The sequence below is a fragment of the Penaeus vannamei genome, chromosome 13 (assembly GCF_042767895.1).
Source record: "Penaeus vannamei isolate JL-2024 chromosome 13, ASM4276789v1, whole genome shotgun sequence".
NCBI classification, from domain to species: Eukaryota; Metazoa; Arthropoda; class Malacostraca; order Decapoda; family Penaeidae; genus Penaeus; species Penaeus vannamei.
Window position 1 is genome coordinate 29,084,437 of NC_091561.1, and position 15,000 is coordinate 29,099,436.

A 15,000-nucleotide genomic window follows, 5' to 3' on the forward strand; every position below is an offset into this window, starting at 1 on the left:
CAGACAAGACCGGCGTTGATCGGTTGCTTAAATCAGACGGTGAAGAAAAGTGTCATATGGTAAGTATATAAAAGAAGAGGAGCATTCCATATAATGCCTCATGAGCTTATGACGCGATTGTGAATCACGTGCTCCGTGGTGTTGACTGCATGTCATGTGGGGCGGTATCGGGTGTCGCCTCCTCCTGAGAGGGATCTTGCCCTAACCTCATTCTTTCCAACATTTTTATTACTCTGATGTATTCATCTGGAATTACTGCTGCTATTATCTACTCCTGTATTATGATTACATTTTCTTTAGGATATCGTTTGGGTTAGTTTTATTTTTTCTGTATGTACCAGAAACCTTATACTGAACACTTGAAGTCCTACCATGACCATTGTCCTTCTAAGACTTATCCCCTCCCCTAAGCCCCTAGCCCCGTCCACGGCCCCTAACCTTGGTACTTCGAGGTCCCTCCCCTTCACGTGTGCCTGTCATCTCTTAGGGGGTCCGTCGCCTTCTTTCCCCTACCACGTTCCCCGTGCTTGGGCATGCCCCTGGAGTAACCCCGCCGCCTCGCTACTGTTAACCATCGCATCGCCTGTCTGCCAGCCACGTGACCTGGCCCGGTGTGTACCCGGCTCGGATGTCGAGTCAGCAGACATAATCGGAGGCGGGGGGAGGGGGGGGCGACCCAAGCAAGATTTAGTTGTGATAGCTTGCCCTGTCATGCAATGGGAAGGAGGACGGCGGGGGGGGGGGGGTTGGCAGCAGGGAGATGGGAAAGGGATGACTGGAGATAAACGAGGAAATAAGGAGAAGGAAGAGGAGACTGAGAGTGGTCGTTGCATAATGAAGAGAATGAGGAGGGACGCAGATTAGAAAGGAGGGAAATGAAGGAGAGAGATGAAACTGTGGAAATCGAAGGAAGGAGGGAAACGTTCTTACAAGTTATCATTGCATACATCATTAAATGACTGATTTTATTTATGATGAAAGAAGATTACTTGCGTGGTTTTATCTATTTTTTTTTTTTTTTTAATAAGATGAGTCTTTTTTACTTCAGATGTAAAAGAGGCTTCACAAGCTTTTAACCTTGATCTTAATTATAGAAAAAAACAAAGCGACAACCAGTCACCGGACTGCATACGCATAACCCGAGTGAGGCTCAGCTTCGCATATCTGACTTTACTTACTAGAGCGAGAAATGTTACAATCAACTCAAACCTGTTGCGCAGCACCAAGTAGCAGTGCAATCCAGGGGCCGGATTCACTAGCAAACGATCGTAATGCATTTACCATTTACCATTTATATTTACCAGTGATGGTAAAGTGGGATTCATAACGGGATGGTAACTTGCATCGACAATCGTAAATCGATTCACTATAATGGTAGCCAACAGAAGGCTCTAGTAAAGCCATTCCTCCAGTCCGCGAGCGCCATAATATTCTTCTAGGTTATTTCGGCCAGTCACGTAACATGTGACCAGAGCTAGACACGATTTTAAAAATCATTGTCACATTTAAAGCACCATTTAAGCATATGTAGAAGAAATTTACATTTATAATTGTATTCATCATGTGGGATGTTGACTTCTCAGGCTATCTATCCTATAATTAGGAACCAATACAATATAGATATATTATCGTGTACCACAAACACAAAGAAACAGGCCAAACAGTTTTTACTTGTTTATCTATTTCTCATCATTGTTAAACAAAGAATCGTGTCAAACACATTTTTTATTCATCGCCATTCCAATCAAAGGAAATACTTCAAGCTCATTCTTTCCCTTGCGCTTTGGAGTTTGTTGTCAAAATAACGACACAGAAATTGCAATACTCGTTTAACGATAGTGTTGCCTGTTTATACATTAGCAACGTAGTTTTTTCTATAGAATTTGTAATATCTATGTCAGAGAAGAATGCTTTAAGAGCTCACTTATCTATCCATTCCATGCAATCTAGAGTCTATGTCTGACTATTATTTTATGAGAATTTGAGATCTTATTCTTGCTAGTTTCATGTGAAATTTGCATTTCTGCGCCATGTCATTATTGTGATATGTGTTTGCATCATAGTAATTATATCAGGTATAAAACAATCCTTTGCTTAAATATTGACTTTTGGACGAGATAACACATAATGACATCGTCTTCCCAGAAGTTACCAGTGCTCCGACCACCGGTAAAATTTACCATGGTGACTCCAGTAGCAAATTTTCCGTGAATACCATCGCTGTTTGTTTACCATAACTATAGTTACCCATAATTTTACCACCATAAGGGCAGTAGTGAATCCGTCCCCGGGTCCTGATACAGACCGTCCTCCACCGTTTCTTCGGCTTTTCTGTTTTGCTCACATACTTCACTTCCCAAGTAGGTTAGTCAGAGGATAAATTTTCATCACAAATTAATAGCATAGCTTGAATCGTATACTTTCTCATGTCCTTTCATTTTTTCTTCATGGGTTCCTCATCAGTAACAAAGGCAAAACCTAATAACTGAGTCCCCAAGAATCAACAATCGGTTATGACGTAATTCTCATCTACATTGCTGCCGGACAGGAAAAACTTCACATCCCCAGCCACAGGGAGAAAATACAACCCCGTGTATACACAAAATTGAACTCACAGAGTATTGGGATGCCGAAATGAAAAAAAAAAAAAAAAACTCCAGTACTCAGAAATAAAATGTTTTATGGTTTAAAAGGCTATACCATATATATAACAGGATCAGAAGACAGGAACTCATCAGGGAAAGAGACTGCAAAAAACATTATGCCCTACTTATGCTAATAATCTTATCTCTGAATAACCCTCTGAAGGTCCCCGCCGATGGGTTCGTCAGCAGGTCTTTTCACAGCTTCCATCAGGATGCCCCTGTAACATGGCTTCCTCCATTAAGCACTTTCTCGTAGCAGCCAATCAGTCAGCAAGTAGAGATCACCTTTCACCTGAATGTGGACATCAACCATGATGGCATGTCAGACACAGATGAGAGATATACAGTTATTTGAGAAAAAATGTCTCAGTCCAGGGTAAGACGCAAGTCGTGAACACTTGTGGGACAAAACCTATCCCATTCTAAGCGGAAACACAGAGACTTTCAGGTGAAAACTGCCTTGGTTTCTGTTGCCATTAGTTTCGCAAATGATTTCTTGATACTTGTTTCCATAACTCATTTCCGATAGATATCTAAGTGATGCAGTGAACATATGCGAAGCTAAAGAATATATAAGATACTATTTCATGCATTATAATTAGGGAGCAACGAGAGGTGAATAATTTTCCAGTGGTGCCACTTGCATTTCATTGTGGCATATTGAGACTGATCCTCTCGATGGATGAAATGGTTGGAATTATCATCAAAGCCTCGTTTTCTTTAGCCTTGATTTCATACTCAGAACCGCCGAACCTCGAACAGTTCAGCCGACGTCTTCAAATTTGACCGCAAGTTCTCCATCCTCTCTCGCTCTCTCTCTCTCTCTCTCTCTCTCTCTCTCTCTCTCTCTCTCTCTCTCTCTCTCTCTCTCTCTATCTCTATCTCTATCTCTATCTCTATCTCTATCTCTCTCTCTCTCTCTCTCTCTCTCTCTCTCTCTCTCTCTCTCTCTCTCTCTCTCTCTCTCTCTCTCTCTCTCTCTCTCTCTCTCTCTCTCTCTCTCTCTCTCTCTCTCTCTCTCTCTCTCTCTCTCTCTCTCTCTCTCTCTCTCTCTCTCTCTCTCCCTCTTTTACTCTACCTCTCTCTACCTCTCTCTATCTCTCTATCTATTTATCTATCTATATCTATCTCTATCTCTATCTCTATCTCTCTTTCTCTCTATGTGTGTATGTGTGTGTGTGTGTGTGTGTGTGTGTGTGTGTGTGTGTGTGTGTGTGTGTGTGTGTGTGTGTGTGTGTGTGTGTGTGTGTGTGTGTGTGTGTGTGTGTGTGTGTGTGTGTGTGTGTGTGTGAGTGTGTGTGTGTGTGTGTGTGTGTGTGTGTGTGTGTGTGTGTGTGTGTGTGTGTGTGTGTGTGTGTATGTATATATATATATATATATATATATATATATATATATATATATATATATATATATAGTTGCGGAATTATATTTCATTACACTTTCTGGGCCCCACTTTTGTACCTCTGGCAACCAGTCGAAGTAAACATAGCGTAAATTGTATTTTTGTGAATGAGGCTAAAACCCGAGGTAGTTTGTAACAAAAAGTGTGGTTGGTCGAAAATAAGTAACCAATAAGTATATTAATGTATTTTTTTAACTAAGTAAGCCATTTGATCTTTCGATTTCCTCAAATAAGTGAAAAAGAACAAAGCATGTAATATTAGTTATCGTTGACTTTGTAGGTGGATATTCTTCAAATGCGATATCCTGGCATTGTTTGCTTATCCAAATGGCAACATCTATGATAGGGAGGCGGCATTTCCTACTCCTTACAACATAAGAAGTATCATTTATAGATACATATTACTTAAAACATGAAGGAGTTTCATGCTTTGAACATTTATGTATGGTAACTAAATTACCTAAAACTCTGTAAAATCCCTTAGACCTCTGTAAATACCGTTCATACCTGCACCATCTACTAGCAGCTAATCGACCTAATGAAGTGTTTTTTTTTTATCTTTATGCCTAAATCAAACATATTGAAGAAAAAGAACGTGCTAAATTAATTCTTCAATATAGAGCATGAACAAAATCACAATTAGGTTACATTGAATATGTAGATTCGTCATCGATGTGTGTGTGTCGTCTATGAAGTCATGCTTGGTAAAGAGTTACGAAAGATTGTATAATCAGCTATTACTATGCATTAAATCTTGGCGTTTCTTTGAGGAGTTGCATCCACATTCGAAGAGGTGAGCGAAAAAATGCATGTTTGCTTGTTTCAACTCAAGCAACTATTAGCTGGGTAGTTCCAAGGAGGGTGAATAGCAAAAATCTTAGAGCCAACTCCCAATATTTGTGTTGTATATCTTGTTCATTCTAATGAAATGAGAATTTCTCTGCCAGTTGTTATTGTCATCTATCAATTTTATTTCTATTTGCCAGTGCAATGTAGTGCAATATATGCAAAGGTGTAGATGATATTAGCATATCAAAACTTTACATCAAATTCATTCTCTTTATACATTATCCTAGAAGTAATAATTTCCCGGAACAATGTAGAAAATTACACGAAGTATATTTCATCTCTTATGCCAATGAATATTCATCAATTCCTGAATATCCACTTCGCTGAAAAAAATACATGTCCGATGGTCTTAGACGTCATAATAACATGAAAAATCCGAGGTCAAAACGAGGCTGCCAAGCTGACACCTTTTTCAGGATGGACGCAAAGAAAGCTGTAATCTGAAATAGACTGCTACAATGGGGTGGCATAGCTCAGTGGTAGAGCGCTGGCTTTGCAATCGCATGGTCCTGGGTTCGCGCCCGGCTGCCCCTGTCAGTCGACTCAGCTGTGAATGAGCACTGTTATGCTGATGTCAGCATGCTAGGGTCAAAGTCGGGGCAGAAAGGAACAGGTCACCCTACCGCATCATCCCGCGGCTTAGTAAGCATGTTTCTCTACAAAACATGTCCCTTACGCCCAGATGGATATGGGACCAACTTTGACTGTTGACAGTGGGGTGAGGGAAAGTAACTTCTTCAACGGTGATATATTCGGAGAGCTGGGCATCTCCCGGACGATGTGTTTGGGCAGATAGGGTGGGAAGAGGAGGGCACCCATAACGAGGAAAATACACCGGAAAGCTCCATTGCTGAAGGGAATTAAAGGTGTGAATGTTAGCCCTTTTCAATATTTCAGAAATCATTTTATTTCAATTTACTATATAGGTATTTGTTTATACAGAACAGTGCCCTACACGTCATATTTCATGTTCAGATTCTATATCATTATTTACATTTCACATATGACTGACAAATTATCTATACAACGGCGAGGCGCGGCCGCGTGACCTGCGATATGTCGGGGTGGATCTTCCTACATGATGTTAGCGAAACGGGAAAAATGTCTCTTAGACAAATACATCAAATTGTTAGGGAAAAAAATCCTCCCATCAGTACACTGTTATGCCTTGGCCCTTCCCAGAAACAATGAGGATAACTGCCCTATACACACGTCCAGGGCAGTTACGAAGTAGTTCCCTGCCTAACACCAAGTGGAAGTCCTTCGATGGCCAAGCGAGGGATGTCGCTCAAACCCGACGAAAAATGTTTGGCCGAATATTGTCAGTGTTTGAGAAACGGTTAATGAAGCAACCTCGAACCATCTGATAGAAATCGAGACGTTATATGTGAACACGTCACCTCTGTCTCAGGGATTAGACACCGTTTGAATAACAATACATATTTCCTATCATAAACATTACTATTTGTCTTCTCTTTCAACAGTTATTACCATTTTTAGTAAAAGTATCCCCAAAATTAATAAACACCCCCAATTAGTCGATTCACTGAAGCCCCCACCATCTATGAAAAAATAAAAATAAATAATTACATATATATATATATATATATATATATATATATATATATATATATATATATGTGTATGTGTGTGTGTGTGTGTGTGTGTGTGTGTGTGTGTGTGTGTGTGTCTTAGTTATCAACTACATGGCATGGCGTTTTGTGTGATAAGGGGTTCAAAATGTATATGAAATATAAAACAAAAGATTCTAACTAAAGCGTTAAAAACTGTATAATTGCAGTTCTTTCACACATAATACATACACACATTGTTGAGGCCTGGTTAACCCGACCACGGTTTTGCGTTCAGTTAATATTCTAAACTAATCTGATCTATTGATTCATAATGAAAATGACATATAAAAACTTTGATTTTATTTTGTGATAAAAGGCAAGAATGTCTTTTCTCTACACATACACATACACTGTAAACAAGTGTGTATTGATAAAAAGAAGGAAAAAAATACATAAACAACAAATAAAAGTAAAGAGCAAGATTTAACTGACATTAATCCAAACGAATTTTTTTGGTCTTCAAAATATCAGATATACAGCTCCTGTAATGAGAGTCGGTTCTTTGACTTCTGCTATTCACCCTCTTTGGAACCACCTAGCTTGTAGTTGCTAGAGTTGAAATAAGCGAACTTGTATTTTCTCGCTCAACTGATCGAATGTGAATGCGTTTCCTTCTAAAAACGCCAAGACTTACGGAATAATAACAGAAAAAACTATGATCAGATTTTAGCACAAGATAAAGGACATTCTGAATAACCGAAACGAATTAAACATACTGTTTCATAACTCGTCACTAAGCAGTGACTTTCCATGGACGCCACACACACACGCGCGCGCGCGCACACACACACACACACACACACACACACACACACACACACACACACACACACACACACACACACACACACACACACACACACACACACACACACACACACACACACACATACACACACACACACACACACACATACACACACACACACACACACACACACACACACACACACACACACACACACACACACACACACACACACACACACACACACACACTGATGAAGAATCTATGCATTCTGTAAAGAAGAATGTAATATAGCATGATTTCTGTTTATTCAATGAGGAAAAACGTATATTTTACTAGATCGATTATGGTGCAGCTACGAGAAGTATTTACAAAGATCTTTTGCGCATTTTTGTTTGATTTTGCTGCTATACAGAGATATTTACAGCGTGGAGCTAAAATCATTGATACTTCTTGTGTTGGAAGACTGGGGAAATGCCGCCTCCACACCATAGGTGTTGCCGTTTCGATAAACAAACAATTCGAGGATATCGCATTTGAGGAATATCCAACTACAAAATCAACGATAACTAGTATTAGATGTTTTGTGATCACTTTTTTGAAGAAAACGGAAGATTAAATGGCTTACTTAGTTTCAAAAAATATTCATTAATATACTCATTGGTTATTTACATTCCACCAATCACACTCTTTGTTACAAACTACCTAGGGTTTTAGCCTCATTCACAAAAATACCCAGAAAGTGTATTGAAATATAATTCCGCAACTGTACATAGATAGATAGATAGATAAATATACATACATACATATATATCTTTTACTCTCTCTCTCTCTCTCTCTCTCTCTCTCTCTCTCTCTCTCTCTCTCTCTCTCTCTCTCTCTCTCTCTCTCTCTCTCTCTCTCTCTCTCTCTCTCCTCAGTCGTGGTGTATCTCTCGTAGAATTAGGACGTGTTTGTGTGCTGTCCTCAGCCGTGAGAGATAATTAGTGTCATTTGCAAGAAGAATTTCTGGCAACCGCTCCCTGCACTGACCTCCGCCTCGTGGGTGGGGCTCAGGTCACCTCCCCAGGTGTCAGCATGGCTGGAGTTGCCATACCAGGGTCAAGCAATTATGACATGGAAACTGAAAGTGAATGTGCACGAGTGAAAGGGAATATGGAAAGTGGTTCCCATAAGAGGGAAAGGAACGAAGAAAGCGCAAGTGAGATGAGTGACACCGAGAATAGGTTCGGGCAGGAAGAGAAGAAGAAGAAATATGAAAGCAAGGAAGGGAGTGAGAATGAAGGCGTGAACGGCAGGAAGAGGCTGCTATTCCCGCAGAACTGTGCCATGAACTTCATGGAAAAATTAAGATGGGCCATGCAGCTGGGCCGGGACCACCGTAGTTTTGAGCCGCTGCTAAAGGAAGGCAGAGGAAGGCCGTACCTCACGGTACGCGCAGGTCAGGCAGAACAAACCCTGACGACTCAAGGGTACAAGGGGACGGTGATGACTGTCCCAAAGGGTGAGGAAAAACTCACGAAAGTGATAATTTTCCAATACCCTACTGTACTGGACCCTGACTATCTCCTGGACGACGAAAGGTTCGTGTGGGTGAAGAGGAACGAGTCCAGGGGTGAGGAGCGGAGTCAGCTCGTAGCCCTCGTGAAAGGGGAGGTGCCAGAGAGGGTCTTCATCTCTGGAGCGGGGTACAGGAGGGTGGCACCGTATGTGGAGCCGCCAGTCATGTGCCTCAAATGTTGCAGATGGGGCCACAAATCGTGGAAATGCCAGCAGGACGCCCGATGTAGGTTCTGCGGCAAGAAACACGATTCTAGGATCTGTCGAGCAAAAATAGAAAAGGGAGACAGGATCAAGCCTTGCTGCTGCAATTGCGGAGGTTCGCACAATGCCGGATCTCTGGCATGCAGAGCGAGGCCTCAATGGAAGCTAACTTCGGCCGTTCCCCACCAAGGAGTCGCAGAAGAGGCACCGAGGGAGGCAGGGCCGGTCACTATGCAAGCAGAGGTGCCGAGGGAGACAGCAGCTCCTGTCCCGAACGCCTGGCTGCAGGGCCCACCGGCCGTGGTGCCTAAAGAAGATAAGCGACCGCAGGAGCAACATCAGACGCAGGAAGTGCCGCGCAATAATGATGGGGAGGCAATATCCGCACTCACGCAGATGATGCAGGCCATGATCAAGAGGATGGACGCATTAGAAAAACGGCTTGCAGAAAAGGAACAAAAAAAGGAAGAGGAGACCGAGAAAGAAATTAATAGTGAAAACAATAGTGGACTTGCAAGGGAAACAAATTTAGAAAGAAAAATTACCATTAAGGGTAAAGAAAGGACAATAAAATCAAGCGTAGTGGAAGGAACATCCTCTGAGGTCTTCCGGTCAGTCCTCCTAAAATGTAAGGATCCGGAGAAAGAAACCCTCCTGAAAAAATGGGAAATTATGCAAGAACTATGGGGAACTATTCAAAAAGTAGTAGAAAAGCATAAGGACACAATCAAAACCTGATGGAGCGTAGTATTAGAATATTATCGTGGAATGTTAGTAGTTTGCTTACCAGAGTTACAGACGTTCACTACTTTGTACTGAAAAACAATATTGACGTAGTTTGTCTCCAGGAAACCAGGGACACGAAAGGTGATACTCTCAAACTTAATGGTTATAGAGCGTACCACCTTCATGCCGGTGACCGAATACGGGGAGTGTCAACTTATGTCAAAAGTTCAATACCCTCTGAACTAACAGAGACGCCGTGCAGAACTAACGGCATAGAAAGTGTGTGTGTGAAGCTTCATTTGCAACAAGGTGAAATGTATATTGTCAACTTATACATCTCTGGGAGATCCTTTGACCTCAGATATTTACCTGACTGCATGTACTCTGACTCTGCTCTGATAGTGGGTGACTTGAATGCTAGACACCCGCAATTAGAGGAGAGGGGCAATATCAATGATAACGGTAAGAGGTTTTACCAGTTTTTAAAGGATAGGCCTGATGCATGCTTGCTGGGTGGCAAAGAGGCAACACACATCAAGGGTGGACGGCTTGATTACGCCTGCCTGCTTGGCAGACAGGCGATTCAAGGAGAATGTAAAGTGGTAAGTGAACTACTCAGTGATCATTTCGCGTTGTATGTTAAGTTAGCTGTAGGGAAAATACAAGTTAAAATTCAGAGAAAACGGCTTTCACTTAATGTAAACGACAGAGACCAGTTTGTTTACAACATAGAGAATTGGTATAAACACTATACACCCATATGTTTAGATAGGTTCAACCGGGATTTGTTGAGTGCGATAGAAAGATGTTTACCCACAACACCCAAGACACACAGAAAGGAAAAGGGTCATGGGGGAAGGAAAAACAGGTACTGTAGTGATAAGACACTTAAGGAATGGACATACATGCTAAGGTTGGCACACAGGGAGTGGGTACAAAAAGGCAAAAAGGAACAGGACAGAGATATACTCCTTGATATATCAAGAATGTGTGGGGAAAAACGGAAAGAAGGGAGAAATACTGGAAAGAATTTGCGCAAAACATCGAGGAATGCAAAAGCCTTAAAGAAATATGGCATCACGTCAATAAGGTGAGGGGCAAAACAAATAACCTCATCGGTCACCCACATCCAGAGGAGGAGGCAAACAAACATATTCAGAAATGGGCGAAGGCATCTTCACTGGTGTCATTGCCACAACACACTCGCGATGCTCTAGACACATGGGAAATTGAACGAAAAGAACAAATACAGTTATCCTTAAATATCACTGCAGTATCTTGTCAGACCATAACTATACATGAACTCTTAAATGCAATCAAAAGGGGGAAAAGTACATCGCCAGGAGAAGATGGCGTTACATATGACATTCTAAATGCATTAGTAGGCATGGAGAACAGCCCTTTATTAGATCTTTTTAACATGAGCTATTTGGAAGGTAGATTGCCGAAGGCCTGGAAAAAAGCCTTAATAATACCCATTCCTAAATCGTCAGGTGGATACAGGCCTGTATCTCTGACATCCTGCTTATGCAAGATGATGGAACGAATATTATTAAACAGACTAATGTATGTGATTGGAGATAAACTCTCTTGTAATCTGTACGGGTTTATGAAAGGGAAGGGAACATCTGATTGCCTAATTCAGTGTTTATCCAACGATGCAGAAAAGTATTTGTTGATTTACAAGGAGCCTTTGATAAAGCCAACGGAGAAGTGATTATGTATGAGTTGGCAATGTTAGGGGTCACGGGAACGTTGCTTAAGTGGATCGGTGACTATTTGTCTGAGAGAAGAGCTTGTGTGTGGTTTCAAGGCTGTTTGTCAGAGGAAAAAAATCTTGAGCTAGGAACACCACAGGGAGGCGTTTTAAGCCCAACACTTTTTAATGTACTGATGAACAGAATAGCCTCAGAGAGCTATCCTCAGGGCGTCCAGCCAATTATATACGCAGATGATATATTGATACAAGGGACTGCACAGCGCCGTTTACAGACGGCGCTGAACAACTTTAGTAAACTTGCTCAAACATTAGGGCTGGTTATCAATGAAGAAAAGACAAAATTTCAGAGCAAACAAAGGGGCAACGTGAGACTCAGTTTAAATGACAAACAGGGGTGCCCTTGCTGAGGCTAATCTACATTAGTACGATAAGAGCCTTGGTGGATTATGCAGCACCAGCACTTTCCATAGCCTGTCAAGGGAGACTCCGGAAACTTGAAACCATACAAAATGAAGCAATGAGAATAATCCTCGGGTGTCAAAGGAATACCAGGATAGATATAATGAGATCAGAGACGGGATTGCAAAGCATTGTACAGAGAGTGAGAGAGATCAATGCAATAGCGGCCATCAGGTTAATGAGAGGGACCAGTGGAAAGAAATTAGTGAGAGATATGGCCAGCGGTTTTAACAACATGAGATCATTTTATAGGCAAGGCAAGCGAGGATATATGAAGGAACTGAGAAATAGCATTCAATGTTATGGCCTGAAGGATTATTGTCATTCTCATCAGACACCTCCTAAGGTGCCGCCATGGGAGGATCAGGATATTAACATAGATGTAGACCCTCTCTCTATGAATAAATCCATGTATGAACCAGGTCAACTTAAAGCAACGTTCAGCCATAAAATAAATAGTCTAACACGACTTGACATTGCTCATGTTTACTGTGACGGGTCAGTCCTGGAAGATGGCAGAGCTGGGTGCGGAGTCATCATCAGACAGTTCACTGGGAGCGGAGTGGTCACCACAAGCACAGGGATGAGACTGAGCAATCACATATCTTCAACACAAGCTGAACTATGGGCAATACTGACGGCACTTAAAGAGATTGAAATCATTAACAAGGATTCCTACTTCTTTGTGGACAGCAGGGGAGCACTGGACTCACTTAACAGCAAGAACCCTGTGTTTGACCACATAGTTGGCGAGTGTCGTTTGATAGCTCATAGGTTGCGAGGTCAGGGGCGTGTGATTGCATTTGTGTGGATCCCTTCGCATGTAGGTGTCACCTTCAATGAAGCTGTTGATGAGATCGCCAAGGGGGCGACCAGGAAGCATGAGGTAGACATTCACTGCATGCGGACTCTTAAACAGGCAAAGAGCAATATCAAGAGGACACAGTTAGACTATGACGAGGCCAGGAAGGGCGAAGCGATTAGGAAAAGCGATACTCTGAGACACTATATGCATCTTGCGACGAACACAGACTTTGCTTATGGGAAGGGCAAGAGCAAATGGAAAGACAGTGTGTACATGAGAATCAGGCTTGGATATAAATACTATTGGGAGTTAGGCGTTCCAGCAAGCGAGAAAGAAAAAGAATGCAGGGTGTGTAGTTTACCTAGATCACATACATTGACGCATTATCTATTACAGTGTTCTATGCTTCAGTCACATAGAAGTGCAGAGATAACAGGTCTACCTGAACAGGCTGTATGGATGATTAGGAACGGTCAGGTATTCGAGATTTTGAAGAGGTACAGGCAATTTGCACCAATATCATAAACATACCTCGCAAAAATGCACAGGTATGTAGGCTGTTACTCCTGCTGAGACTATAATGTCTCCTACTTTACTGCTGATGAATGGCGTATGTTAGGCATCATTCTCCTGAAATACAATCATTCCACTCAACAATTGATTCATCTCTTCTCCGGGATTATAATTATATATTACGTGCGCATATTTTTTGTGCGCTGTATTTGATTATGTAAGCCCAGGAGAGGACTTATCTGGATGAGGGTGGGAGTGTTATATCACCTTAAAGATATGTAAGCCAATGACTCTGAATTCTTGTAATGCTTGTAATTCTTTATAAATTAAGTGCTGTATTTGATTTTAAATATTTTTGTACCTAAGTTTTGTATAATGAATTGTGAGCCCGCATAGGGACTTATTAAGTAAGGGTGAGGATAACCTAAGTTACCTCATCCTTTTGAGATGTAATCTTACTTTTGTCTCAATAAACGTGTCAAAGTCAAAGTCAAAAGTCTCTCTCTCTCTCTCTCTCTCTCTTACCCGGCGATGACATAAATTCAGCGACTGGAGATTTGCGTCAGGGTCGTAACCGAATGCCTTGATTCCTATAGATAGCTTTCGACCTTTTCCTCTGTAGCTACACAGTCTTCTTGACGTGAAATGTTGAATCTTGGGCCAGGTGTCTTGGAACGAATTTGCAGATATTCAATGCATGGGAAGTTCTTTAAAAGTTCTCCTGTTTCAAAGAAGGCCAGTTTGTGTGTGGAAGATGACGGTCAGTGGTCGTCTTGGGAGGCAGTCGTCAATGGAATATGTTTCATCTTCTGAAAGTATGTTATAAGGTGGAGAAACCGTTCAGCTATGAGCCAACACCTGTATGTATGTGTGTGTGTGTGTGTGTGTGTGTGTGTGTGTGTGTGTGTGTGTGTGTGTGTGTGTGTGTGTGTGTGTGTGTGTGTGTGTGTGCGTGTGCGTGTGCGTGTGCGTGTGCGTGTGCGTGTGTGTGTGTGGGTATATGTGTGCGTGTGCGTGCATTTATACACAAATATAGGTAAACACACGCATGCTCACGTACATGTGTGTACATGCATATGTGTAATATGTGCGTGTATATGCTTACACAGTATTTCACACAATAACAAAACTTTTTTCCTCCATTCTAAATTACATTACAGCATATCACGTGTCCTGTGAGCCAAGACATCTCGTCATATTTGAACCACAAATCCCCCCCCCCCCAACCTCCCCTCGGGATGTCCTGCTCCATTAAGAACAACGACCCCCTTCCACATCCTCCCCTCCCTCACTCCACACCCCTTCCCCTTCGCTCCCTCACTCTACTTCTCCCTCCCCCTTCCCCTCCTTCATCCCGCAGCCCCTCCCCCTTCGCTCCCTCGCTCCATCCAACCTCCCCCTTCCCCTCCCTCACTCCACACCCCCTCCTACTTCCCCTCCCTCACTCCACTTCCCCCTCCCCCTTCCCCTCCCTCACTCCACTTCCCCCTCCCCCTTCCCCTCCCTCACTCCACTTCCCCCTCCCCCTTCCCCTCCCTCACACCACTTCCCCCTCCCCCTTCCCCTCCCTCACTCCACACCCCTCCCCCTTCGTTCCCTAACTCCACCCCCTTCCCCCTTTGCTCCCTCACTCCACTTCCCCTTCCCCCTTCCCCTTCCTCACTCCACACACCCTCCCCCTTCCCCTCCCTCAACCCACAGCCCCTCCCTCACTCCAATTCCTCCTCCCCCT

The 15,000-nt window shown here is 42.5% G+C and overlaps 1 protein-coding gene across 2 annotated transcripts in view; it reads right to left on the minus strand.

Annotated features, from left to right (window-relative positions):
* LOC113828248 (facilitated trehalose transporter Tret1) overlaps positions 1–15,000 on the minus strand; it is a 50,879-nt gene that overhangs the window by 22,899 nt on the left and 12,980 nt on the right. The window contains exon 1 of one of the 2 annotated variants that reach the window (XM_070129117.1): positions 12,441–12,559. The exons of the other annotated variant lie outside the window; for it this stretch is intronic. The gene's annotated coding sequence lies outside the window, so the exon portion shown is untranslated. Of the gene's footprint in view, positions 1–12,440; positions 12,560–15,000 lie in introns of those variants that run through there. 2 annotated transcript variants of the gene reach the window in all.